This window comes from Heterocephalus glaber, unplaced genomic scaffold (assembly GCF_053883595.1).
Source record: "Heterocephalus glaber isolate CG9 unplaced genomic scaffold, H.glaber_assembly_v1.0 deba00001497, whole genome shotgun sequence".
Lineage (NCBI taxonomy): Eukaryota > Metazoa > Chordata > Mammalia > Rodentia > Bathyergidae > Heterocephalus > Heterocephalus glaber.
Genome location: NW_028258320.1, coordinates 62,737,968 through 62,750,837, shown reverse-complemented (window position 1 = coordinate 62,750,837; position 12,870 = coordinate 62,737,968).

The following is a 12,870-nucleotide window of genomic DNA, read 5'->3' as shown; positions in this document are numbered from 1 at the left end:
ATCTAGATGTACACACATGCAAACACATTTAATTTTGATTCTCCTTGACCTACTCTTCCTGATGATATGTGGATTCACTGTTACATTTTCAAACACAATATTTGGTTTCAGTCATGTGTCTCTTATTAAAGTCAATGGCATCTGGGTGACTGTGCCCTTAGCATCTGAAAATGCATGGCCCCAAAATTCCCTGCGGAAATGGAGTGCTGGTGCCAGATTTAATAGTATGAGGAACACATTGCAAGGTATAATATTCTGGACCAGATCTGGGGAGTCCTAACATTGGTGACTTACAGCATTATCCATCACCCAAAAGCAACCTTTGCTTGTTTTGCATTTAAGGTGGTAGCACATTGTTTCACTCCATTTGTGCTGCTATAACAGAACACCTGATCCTAGGTTCTTACAAGGAACAGAAGTTTATTTTTCATGGTTTTGGGGGCTGGGATGTCCAAGATTAGGATGGCTTGAATGCTGTGTCCTCACATGGCAGAGGGCAGAAGGACACAACAAAGAGACCAACCTCCCTCCATCAACCCCTTTTATAATGGCAATAATATACTTATGAGGCAACACCTCCCAAAAGCCCCACCTCCCAGTGCTATTGAAACAGGAATTATATTTCCAACATGTGAACTTTGGGGCCATATTTGGATCATGGCACACATTAAAAGAGGTGGGTACTTGGCCGCTGTTCCACTGCTCCAGGGCCAGACGAGGTGAGCTGTGCGGGCGCCAGCAGGCCCACCCCCCGTGGAAATGAAAAGACACATAAACAAGCCTCGAAAACAGACTTCCATATCAACTAAAGCAACCCCAAAGGGAAATGAGATGGAAAAATCTGATACTCAACCACCTGGACTCCCTGAACTGGTAACAAAAGAGGATCTGGAAAAAATGAAATCAGAAATAATTTCTCAGATAACAGCAGAGATTGTCCCCATAGTGCAAGACATGATTAATAAATCTAGAGAGGACACAGATGAAAAAATAGAGGAGCTGAGGAGCATGATGGAATCCCAACATAGGAAACAAATGAAATCCATAAAACAGATACAAACAGATTTCCAGGAGATTAAAAACTCCATTGAAAGTCTATACAGGAGAATGAACCAATGTGAGGATAGAATTTCAGATTTAGAAGATAAGATTGCAATTAGTGACCAGGAAAAGAAAAATTGCTTTAAAATTGTAAGGGACCATGAGAAATCAATCCAGCAGCTGCTAGACAATGCAAAGAAGGATAACATAAGACTGATTGGAGTCAAAGAAGAAAGAGGAGAGAGTGCAGATGACATAAAAAAACTGTTCACAGAAGTGATGGCAGAAAACTTCCCAAGCAGGGGGAAAGAACCTGACATACAGATGAGTGAGGCATATAGGACTCCAACTAACCTTAATCAAAAAAAATCTACACATAGGCATATAATAGTTAGGATTCCAGAAACCCAACAGAAGAACAAAATTTTACAAGCAGTGAGAGAAAGGAAACAAATCACATACAAAGGAAAGCCCATCAGAATCACAGCAGACTTCTCAATACCAACCCTCAAGGCAAGAAGAGCTTGGAATGACCTATTACAAGCCCTAAAGGAAAACAGCCTCCAACCCAGATTGATGTACCTTGCAAAACTCTCTTTCAAAATTGATGGAGAAATAAGATACTTTCATGATAAAGAGCACCTTAGGAACTTCATGAATACCAAACCAGCACTCCAAAAAATTTTAAACAATATCCTAGGAAAAGATAATGAGGATCACAACCCCAGGAAGACCAGCAGAATAAATCCGCTGGGCGTGACAAATTAAATGCAAAGGGGGAGAATCCAACAAAAAGAAAAATCATGACAAGGCTTTTAAAACTTTTAAGTTCATCTCCCTAATGAGTGTATAACTCAATCTTGTTATTGTACTGATTAGTATTTTTCTGATTCTAGTGTTGCACAGCTTTTCTTGTGCTGTACTGGCTATTTATCATCTTCTTATGTCTACATTTTAATTGGGTTGTCTATTAATGAGCTGTAAGAGTTCTTTATATATTCTGGTCATAGGTTATATGCATTGTAAATATGGTCTGTTTAAGGACTACTTCTCATTTTAACGCTGTCATTTAAAGTTCTAAATTTTGATGGAATCTCATCAATTTTTTTCTTTTATACATCATGTTTTTTGTATCCTAGGAAGTTCTTGCCTATCCTAAATTCATAAACATTTTCCCTTATAATTTCTTCTTAAAGTTTTATAGTTTTAGTCTTTTATATTTAGGTTCATAGATCCTTTCAAGTTTTTTTATGTATGGAAATAAAGGGTTGAGGTTAATTTTTAATATATGGACACCAGGTGTTCTAGTATCATTTGCTGAAAACACTATCTTTTCTTCGGCTCTTGAATTGAGTTTATATTCTATAAAATGCTAATGTTAAATAATCTTTCAAAACTCAGTGGACCATATATGTGTGGTTTTATTTCTAGATTCTCTGTTTTATTCCAATGATCTATATGTCTTTCCTTACACCAACACTCCCTTGATTACTGTAGCTTTAGAAGAAGTCTTAAAATTAGGTAATAAATGTCTTCTGACACTTTTTTTCTTTTTCTTTTTACTTTTCTAGGTCCATTTTACTCTCACATAACTTTTTAATTTCAATATCCAATTCTTCATTTATAGCAAGTATACATACACCTGAATTTTTATATATGCCTTGTGTTTTCTAATCCTGCTAAGTTCAAATACAAGTTCTAGGGGCTCCTGGAGATTTCTTAGTATTTTCTCTGTAGATGATCATTTCATCTATATATAAAGATTTTGCTTCTACCTTGCCAATCCTATCCTAATTGTGTCATTTTATTGCTAGACTATTTTGGTTTGGGCCTATGTTTCAAAGTTTAATGGACAGATGAAGAGTAGGTATATCTGCCCTTGTTCCCCACCTTAGGGAGAAAGCATTGTCTCTTTTCCATTCATATAAGGCATTCTCATTGGCAGTATGAAGTACATGTCTTTGATCTGTTGAGAAGGTTCTGTTCAGGCCGGGGATTTAGCTCAGTGGTTTCAACGCCTGCTGCGCAAGAGCAAAGACCCGAGTTCGATCTCCAGTACCAAAAAAAAAAAAAAAAAAAAAGAAAGATGCTTATCCAAAAATAAAAAATAAAAAATAAAAGAGGTGAGTGAAGAAGGTATGTGTCTGAGGGAGACACCTGTGGCAGGGCTCATATGTTGGAGCCTGCAGCTATGTGGGAGGGGGATAGAGTGAAGAGAGGCCTCACAGTTCCTGGTATCAGCCTTATCCAAAGAGCCCTGGGAAAAATTAAGGCTCAGACAGGAGACTGAAAACATCTTCTATCTAAAAAAAAAGGCATGGGTGGGGTTTTCCAGTTTTCTTCCTACAAAGAGAGTAAGGGTGGGGAGGGGAACCAAAGCCACAATTGAAAGCCACAATTTATATATATGTCATGTTTCTACTAAAGGAGAAAAAGTTATCTAAAATAGATATCCATATTCTTGAAGGAAAAACATGCAGTGACCTTAGTGGGCAATGCCTATATTAGTAATGCCAGGTATCTGTATAATTTAAATTGTTTCCTAATCCCTTTCTTTTTTTTAATCTTCCTTTTTCCTCTGGCAAATCATATTCAATCCTCCAGAAAGCATTTGCTGAGAGTGTGCTATGGCTGCCTGGCGTGGAGCGGTAGACAAGCCAGGGAGGTTCTCCTCACAGAGCTAATAATGCTCCAGGGAGGGAGACAGACCAGTAGTGAAGTAAACAGGAAACATTGTTTACAGAGAGCAGGGTTATGCTGAGAATTCAAACATAATTCTAATTGTTCTGTGGAAAGAGAATGGCTGGTTAGCCCATTTAAAAGCACGGACAGGCCTCCCTGAGGAGAAGCCAGCAGAGCCAAAGTGAGGAGAGGGGCACTCTGGGCAGGGCACAGAGCCTAACCCAGGGAAGCCGAAGGGCACACTGGTGGGACCCAGACAGTGGTTAGGTATCATGCTCTTCCTCTGGCTGGGTCTGAGAGAAGAGGACACTTGTACAAGTCCCATGGCTTTTCAGTGGCAGAACCAAAATGAGACCCAGTCCTTGCCTTCCCTGCCCTTCAAACTGGCCAGACCACCTCTCTCTTTGTCTTGTGTCTGTGTGTGCCTTTCTCTTTTTTACCATCAAGTCAATTTTCAAAGCTTGCCTTCTTTTTTGGCTCCTATCTTTAGCTCCTGTTTCCCACACCTTCTTTCAAGCCAAAATCTAAGATCCTGCCTTGAGATCACCTGTCCTGTCTGTATCAACAGGTCCATTGAGCTCTTTCATACCAAGATGCAACTCTTGGGGGATCTTTACCCCCAAACAGATAAATCATAGTCCAAAAATATGATCACAATGGTGAATGGTGGCTGTTAACCCCAAGAAGAGGAGCACTAGGGACCCACATGTCCGTGAATGGTAGAATTGATAAATTGCAGAATGGAATATTGTACAGGGCTGGGCTATAGCTCAGTGGTGCCACACCTGCCTGGCAAGCGCAAGGTCCTGAGTTTGATTCCCAGTACTCCCCCCACACTCACACACAATAATGGAATATTGTACAGCAAGGAAAATGAACAAAATATTCTCACAATTAACAATATGCATGAGTTTCACAAGCATAAATTTGAATGAAAGGATCTAGACGGAAGACAACATGCCGTATAATGCCATTTCCATAAAGTTCAAAATGAGGCTGACTTGTCTATGGGGATGGAGTCTACACAGAGATGATCTCTGTTGGGGGTCAGCAGGGGTTGCTGCACATGTTCTCTACCTCACTCTGTATGTTCACTTTGTGGAAACTCAATGGATGTGGATACTGTATGCATAATTTACTTAAATATAAAGGGTGGGCAAAATCAAGGACTGCCCCTAAATATTTTCTCTTGAGATTTAAAAGTAGAAACCAGTTTCCAAGGTGCTGGTGGGCAATCCAGCCGCTCCACCTTTTCTAAGACAGCCGGCCGCCATGCTGCTGTGGGGTGCTGAGTCTCTCTGGGTTTTACCCAGTTTCACTCCACTTTGGTACACATGGTTCTTTCTCTTGCCTTCTACTCACCCATCTGCCTGGGGCATCCTTTTTATGGACTGAGGCTTTAAGGCTAGCAGGGAGGGAACTTAAGGCCCCTTAAGGGCACAAAGCCAGTGAACAGTTCAGAGCCAGGAATGACACGCATGCTCGACCACCAAGCACGGACACCTTTGCATGAGGCCATGAGCACAGAACTGACTCAAGGAGAGGCCTTCTTGGGAGAGGAGCACCTCACTAAGTCTGCTGGTAGACTCGGCATGCAGATGGCATTTTCTACCCCAGCTTTCCCTGGGAATCATACTCTGCTCTGCTCTTTTCTTTTCTCTCTCCCTCTCTTTTTCGGCAATACCGAAGACTGAACACACGTCCTTGGCACTGAGCTAAAATCCCCAGCCCTATTTTATTTTTTATTTTGAGACAGGCTCTCCTAAGTTGCTAAATTGCCCAGGCTAGGCTCAAACTTAGGATCCTCCTGCCTCAGCCTCCTAGAGTGCTAGGATTACAGGCATGAGCCACCATACCTAGCTAGTTTTTACGTTTTTATATTCACAAGACAGGAGGCAGCATTCCAGAAAGAAAAATACCAGTTTCTAGAGAATCCAGAGTGGCCTGTAAATCTCATCACATGAAAGGGCAGCTTATTTGGAGCGCTTAGAGGGCAAGTTACAAAACCGACACAACTGTTACAAAATCCATTCTAACTGTGGCTTGTTGGAAGTCTTTTAGGAAAGCTGGGGGAATGGTGATAACAAGAAGTTTTTACATGATTTTCTCATAGATATTCCAGTAACCATCATTTCTTGGTTACCCGGCCACGCTGGTCGCTAGTCACCCCTCAGCTAAGCCCCCAAGCCCAGCAGGCCAAGCATGCTGCAGTGCTTCCTGCTGCTGTCCTCCTGAGCCTCCACCTTTCTGTCCAGCCTCCTCCCCAGCCTGGATGCTCCCCACGGACCAGGCGTATGATTCTCACACATTCTGCTTAAGGCCTCTTAGTGAAAGCAACAAAGCAGCTTCGCTGGAGCTATTTCTCTGGCCTGGTAACTTTGTAGGTGACATTCTCTGTTTCCATCTCATGAGGTGAGTTTAGACTTCCTCTCCTCAGGCAGGGAAGACAAATGAGGCTCCTCGGAATCCAGCAATCCTCCACGCCATGGCTGCTTCTCCTTGCCCTGTACTCTTGGCCAGTTCTCATTTCACCTCATGGTCTGAGTCAGTCCTTCAAGGCTGCAAACTTCTAAAGAGCAAAGATGGCGACCATGCCACTTCCAAAACTCCAGTAGTGTCAGGTGCGCATGGGTTCATGGCTTCATTCACTTGACACATTTATTGCCGCGGCTTCAGAGCAGCCTTCCCTGACCATTCTGTCTGTAGGGCCTTCCACCCTACTGAACCAAAGCGGCATGGTTGCTTTTAATCCATTCACTTGGGGAACATTTCTCCCACCCCTTCAGCAGCACCAGTCAGTCTTGTTGGCCTTGGTGGCACAGAGCAGGTGCTCAGTCAGTGGCGGTATGAATGTGTCAATCAAGAAGCGAATGAATGAGCCGGGCACAGTGTCGCACGCCTTTAGCTCCAGCTACTTAGGAGGCCAGGGCAGGAAGATCTTTGAAGCCAGGAGTTTGAGGCCCTGTCTCAAAACAACAACCAAAATGTAATTTTAAACAAAGAAATGAATGAATGGAGTATACATGTGTTACTTCAAGTCTTCACAGGGCTTACAAAGAGCAAGCAGGTTGAGAGCCTGCTGGAGAGGTATCTGTGGCCCCAAGATGTGCTAGGTCAGTGTTAGGGCTGTGTGTCAGCCAGGTTTTTGTCACTGTGGCCAAATACCTGAGTTTAAAAACAAGTTTAAGGAGGAAAGGTTTATTTTGGTTCGAGGTTTCAGTTCATGGTCAGCTGGCTCTAAGGCAGAAGAAAGAAACATCATGGTAAAAGGGATGGCAGAGGAGAGCTGCTCGCCTTGCAGCAGGCAGGAAACAGAGAGAGTAAAGGAGCCAGAGAGAGGGAAAGGACAGGGAGGGGACGTGAACTTACACTGCCATGCCGCGCCTCCAGTGACCCACTTCCTCCAGTTGGTCCCCACCTCCTAGCAGCACACTGAGCTGTGACCTCATCAATGGATTAATCTATGATCCAATCACTTTCAGGAAGCCCCTCCCTGAACATATGAAACTATGGGGGGACATTTTTAATCTCAACCCTAACAGGTTCCTTGCCCGCCACATACCTGATGCCTTGCCTCTTCGCAGTAGCTGGTGGGAGTGGGCATGCTCTGCCTCTGGGAGAGGTAGCAATTACCATGGCAAACTCATCTCCAGAAGCAAAATCTCAAGTGAGATGAACCACACACAGTTGGGCCTGCTCTTCAAGGCCTCACTAGCTTCCAGGAAGAGTGTCAGTCTCATAAAATTTAGGAAGAGTTAACAGAATTTAAGAGCAAGCAAAATGCAACAGCAATGAAGTCCTCACAATGAATGTTCTGTTTCACTTGGACAGCATCCAGCCCAAACATTACTAGGGAATCAATGGGCATGAGAAACCCTGGTGGAAGCTGAAAGATTATGTATTTATTTTGTTTTGTTTTCTTTGTATGTAGCCCAGGTTGGCCTTGAACCTGCAGTGATCCACTTGCCTCAGCCTTCTGAGTGCTGGGATTATAGCATGGAAGGCTATGATAAGTGCCACTTGGATGGTATTGGGTGCCCTTTTCTGTACTTGCAGAGGTTGACTGGCAAGGTTTCCTCTCCTTTGGGATTTCAATCAGATCCAGGTGGACTCTTCTCAGGGCACAGTGTGCTCGGCATGTGTGAAAATGCCTTTGTGTCCATCAAGAGAATGATTTATCATTCAAGAGGAAAAGTCCAAATTAAACAGAGTTTGCACTGATTCCCTTTAAGAATTTTCAATTCATATTGGTATTTTTGCTGCTGTTTGTTTTGGAGCCCCAAACCGAAAACCGGTGTGCCTGCAAGTATGCCCAAGAAGCCAGAAATTCACTAGCAAAGCAATCACCCTACCAACAGCTAAGTGTCCCCAGATAGTTTCTCCTTGTGTGTGCCCTTCTTATTCCTATCGCTCACTGACATGTGAGCAGTTGATGATGAAAGTACTTGCCTAGACACAAATATCCACACATTCTCCGTGCACCTATTTAGCCCATAGCCACTTTCCTGGTTGCTGGTTTCAAGTGAATTTGGTACAAGCAGTGAGCAGAACAAAGGATACATTTCTTGGCGATAACCCTTACTGACCACACACTCTGAAGGGGACAGACTGGTACTTTCCTAGGTTATAAAGCAAAATTCTTTTCTATGCCTCAAATGTGCAACTCTCATTTGTGGGTGTTTCTGTTGCTCTGAATGGATTAAGAGTCTGCAAAGTTTCATGTGGTCCAGTTTGGATTTGCTTCTCAGAAACTCTTTCTAAACATTTCTACAGGGCCCTGGGAAACTCCACACCACAGACCCAGCCTGAGCTCCTGAGTGCTGGGAATTCAGCATCCTCATGACTTGATTTTCAAAGGAGTCCAGGCTTTGGCTGGTGACTGCAAAGTGAAGCACCCAGTCCTTGTGCCAGGCCCCTGCTACTTGCTCTTCCTCTTCCCCCTCCTCTTCCTCATGTCCCATTGTGGAGTGCTAGTTTCCTCCCATTTTCTGGGAAGTAAACTTGAGGTGCACGGTGGGTGAGCCCTTGAGCCCCACACGCATCATTCCTGTGGCCCAGGGGCGGTGTTGATTTCCAGGTCCTTAAGAAAGAAATGCCAAAGGGAGGAGGAATTCTGAGACTGTGGATAAATCAGGTGTTAATGAGAAGTTGGCAGCAACTGATACCAGATACAGATCTTGGAGGTTTGAAACTGTGAAGCTTGAAGAACTAGGGATGGGGAGAAACAGGAGAAGGAACTGGGACTGGAGCTTCTGGAAGGATGATATAGAAAACAAATTGAAAATAAGGTGTGGCTTGCCAGAAGGTGTAGTTTAGACCTCACTGGGTGGAAAATGAGGAATTGCCTGACGTTGGGCCAGGCTAGACCAGATATCAGACAGATATTTGTATAACATGGCTGAGAAGGTGTTAGATTTCCTTTGCTCTGACAAAATACCTGAGAAAATCAACTTAAAAGGAGGACAGGTTTGTTTGGGCTCACTGTTTCAGAGGTTTCAGTCCATGGTTACTCGGCCTCATTCCTTTGGAGTCTGTGGTGAGTCAGACCATCACAGTGGAAATGCATGGTGAATTAGGCTGCCCACCTCATGGCAGACAGGAAACAGGAGGCAAGAGGGACGGCTGGGGTCCAGTATTTGCCCGGAGGGCACACTCCCAAAGACCTAATTTCTTCTCACTCTCCATCTCCCAGAGGTTCTACCCCCAACAGCACCATAGGCTGGGGACCAAGCTGTCAACACAGAGGAAACCTCAGATCCACACTACAGCAGGAGGCAGGATGGAGATGGGTTGAAAGGCTACTGCAGTAATCTGTATCACAGGTACTGAAACCACACAGCCCAGTGAGCTGGACACAGAGGACAATGCAGGAGATCAGGATGCTGGCCGGCTCGGGTCACAAGGAAGTCTGTGATCAGCAGATATTGCTGCTTCTGGCCATTCCTCCCTTACAACTGCCTTAGATGCAGAAGGAAGAATTAATTCAAAAACTTACTCAAACTTGAAAAAAAAATCAAAGATATACGAAATGCAGTTCATATTCCAAATGTTGGCCCAATGGACCCAAAGAAGGGTGAAGTTTTCCATGTGGATTTAGTCCAAAGACAATTTTTTTAAAAAGCAAGGAAGCTGCTTCTGCCCCCTGGTGGCTTTTAGGAAAATTTAACTGAAAGGGCAGAAAGGAAAGGAGACACATCTCTCCTTTGTGCCCAAATATCAGCTGATCCAACAGCACTGTAAGCAATGGTGAAGGCAGCCCAGAGATCCCCTTCTCACTTTGTCAAGCCACACCCTGTAGCTCCTCTGCTAGGCTGAGCCAGTGGTTCTGCCCCTCCCAGCTGGACAGTGGCAGCCACCAAGGTTCCAGCTCAGCTGCCCCCAGCTCTCAGAGTGATGGCTGAATGTGAGCGGGGAGCAGCATCTGACAATGCTCAGTCAACAGTTCCACTGGCTCCCTGTCCACTCCAGCTGCCCGAGGCTTGTCACACCATTCTGCACGAAGCACAGCGCACTTGTAAAGAGGCTGCTGAAAACTATCAAATATAGATCCCCCTTTTTTGGATAAAAGTTACAAATTATTTCCAGGCATTATCTTCTACCTCACTTTCCACCCACTTAGGCAGCATCTTACAGTACTGCACAATGTTACTCTTTTTTCCATTCCCCAAAATGTGCATTTGATTTCCCGACCTATTTTCATATTGCTCTTCAGCTAACCTGTGTGGCTTTGTGGAAAGCCAATTTGAAGATGCAATGCCTCCTCCAGAATTTGCCAGCATGCAGAAGAATAATGGAGGAACAGTGGGGGGCAAGATAGAAACAGTCTAGTCATTATCAGTTAAAGTGTAACTGGCTATGGCAACCTGCTGAGCGAGGCAATGGGGGCAGCCCACGAAATGCAGCTGGTTGATATCCTGTTGTCTGGTTGTGTCTCCAACAAAACAAGCAAAAATGCGCAGAACTGTACCAAGGCCTCAAACTCATTTTATTCCTCCATTATAGCAAGGAAATGAAAAGGAGGGTACTACTGGAGCGAGGCTCTCTCCTGGGCACCTATGGATAATTGTTTATCCACATCCTATTAGAGACAGGCAGCTGTCAGAAAGTTCTTGCCCTTCTAACATTAGAGTGCTCTTTGTGAGAGGCCATTTAAAATGAATTCAAATTCCACGGTCTTGACCTGTTTTAATATTAGGAATTTTGCCGATAACTGTAATTTATCTCCAGGAATAGAACCTTTTTATTGCTTTAACAGTTTTGAATGGAAATATTTAAATTGCACTGTACATTTTCTTAGACTCTACTGAATGGACCTTAACCATTTCCTTGACAGTTTAGCATTGTCATTGCCAGTGTCAACCATCCAACTATCTAGAAATGATGGTGGGCTGTGGAGATGTTTAGGGTTTCCAGACTTGGATTGGGTTACTTTCTCTTTTTTTTCCTTAACTATTTTGTTAAAGCTTGGTTTTGACTACCTTTCTTTTGGTTATACCTGCTTGGGGCAAGTTGTAATGGGCTAAAGGACAGTACAGCAGCCAGGCCATGTGCTAAGCTTTGTATGCCAGCAAATCTCTTTTGACTCCTACCAGTTGGCCACCAGCCAGCCTCTGCCCACTCCTGAAGAGCTGAGGAAGCTGAGGTTTACTGACCTCTGGCGAGTATCAAGGACACAGAATAGTAAGTGATCCCAGACTGGTATACAATCTGGGTTGCCTTTCGAGATCACGTCTCCCCACACATATTCTTTCCTTCTTTAAATTTACTAAGGTTAATCAAAGGATGCAGTTGCTAGTGGCACATGGTCAGAAGGTTGCCTCAGGTCTAATGTCAGCATTTCCCACCCACAGGCAATAGGATATGATGTGTGCCTTTCTGCTAGCCTCATTTCCAACGCACTTTATCCTTTTACTTTGCCACTAAAAATTTCTTTGGCCATGCACCTTCATGAAGCACACGCTCTTTATCCTACATCACATGCCTATACAGCTTTCCCTTATGCAAGGCATGCTGACTCCAGCTGCTAGGAGCAATTTTGTTTCCTTCCCTTCTGAGACTCCATCTATGTTCCAGATGGTGAAGTAGCTAAATAACCAACCTACAGATAAGCAAAGTCTACAATTCATCACACACCAATAATGCTGACACATAGCACTTTCCATCTCTTAACAAATACAACACCTGAGCGATAGAAATGAAAAATTCACTTGATATAATAGTCAATTGCTCAAAAAAAAAAGTCAATTGCTCTCCAAGTTTCCCACTGAATAGGATTCCTTCATTCCCTAACTTTCCCAACAGATATGTTAGGGACATTATCTGAAACACTAACTACTGCACACATATCCACCAGTTGCTGTAGGCACAGGAGCTTTCACTGCAGTTGGCTACATTCTGGTTATTTCTCTGGTCTTCTAGATTAAATGATTAATGGAATTGTGTTAAGTAAGTCAGAGTACGGCTCTCAAGAACCCGAGGAAAGCCAGGGGGACCAGAGGTAGTCATGTTTCCTTTCTGTGGAGCCGGCTCTTGCAAGGCTGCCAAGAGCCACTCCCAGGGCCACTGTGGATGTTTAGATCTTGCAACACTGCTCCTGCTCACCCAACTTCTGAGGAAGTGAGTCCAAATGAACCTCTCTGGAAGTAACACAGCCCCACAGAAACGCCCCAAGATCTTTATGTGAAGGAAGCAACGCAGTTTTGGTTAGAAGCAAGCTGTACTGGGATGGGGGTGGGGCTCAAAACTAGTAATAAAAATTCTTTTTAAAAACACAATAAATTGAAAGGCCACTAACGCGTCTTGTACACTGATTTAAGCATGGAGTTAGCCACCAGCTCAATATTAAAGAGTTTAAGGGAGGTGTAATGAGGATTTATTTTTTCCCACTTGTCTTTGGCAGAATTGGATCTCTTTGGGGAGATGCATGAAAATCTTTGTATTGCTATAGATTCAGAGATTGTTATAAACTTACAAGAATCTTTTTCTAGTTGATTAAAATAAACATGTAACTAGAACTAGTAGAAACCTGGAAAAAAATTTAAGGTATATTTAAAAATGCAACTCTAATAGCAGGAATTACGTACACATACTTTTGATTCAATTCAGTTCTTTACTGAAGTATTATCTCTGTATATCCCTTAATCATAA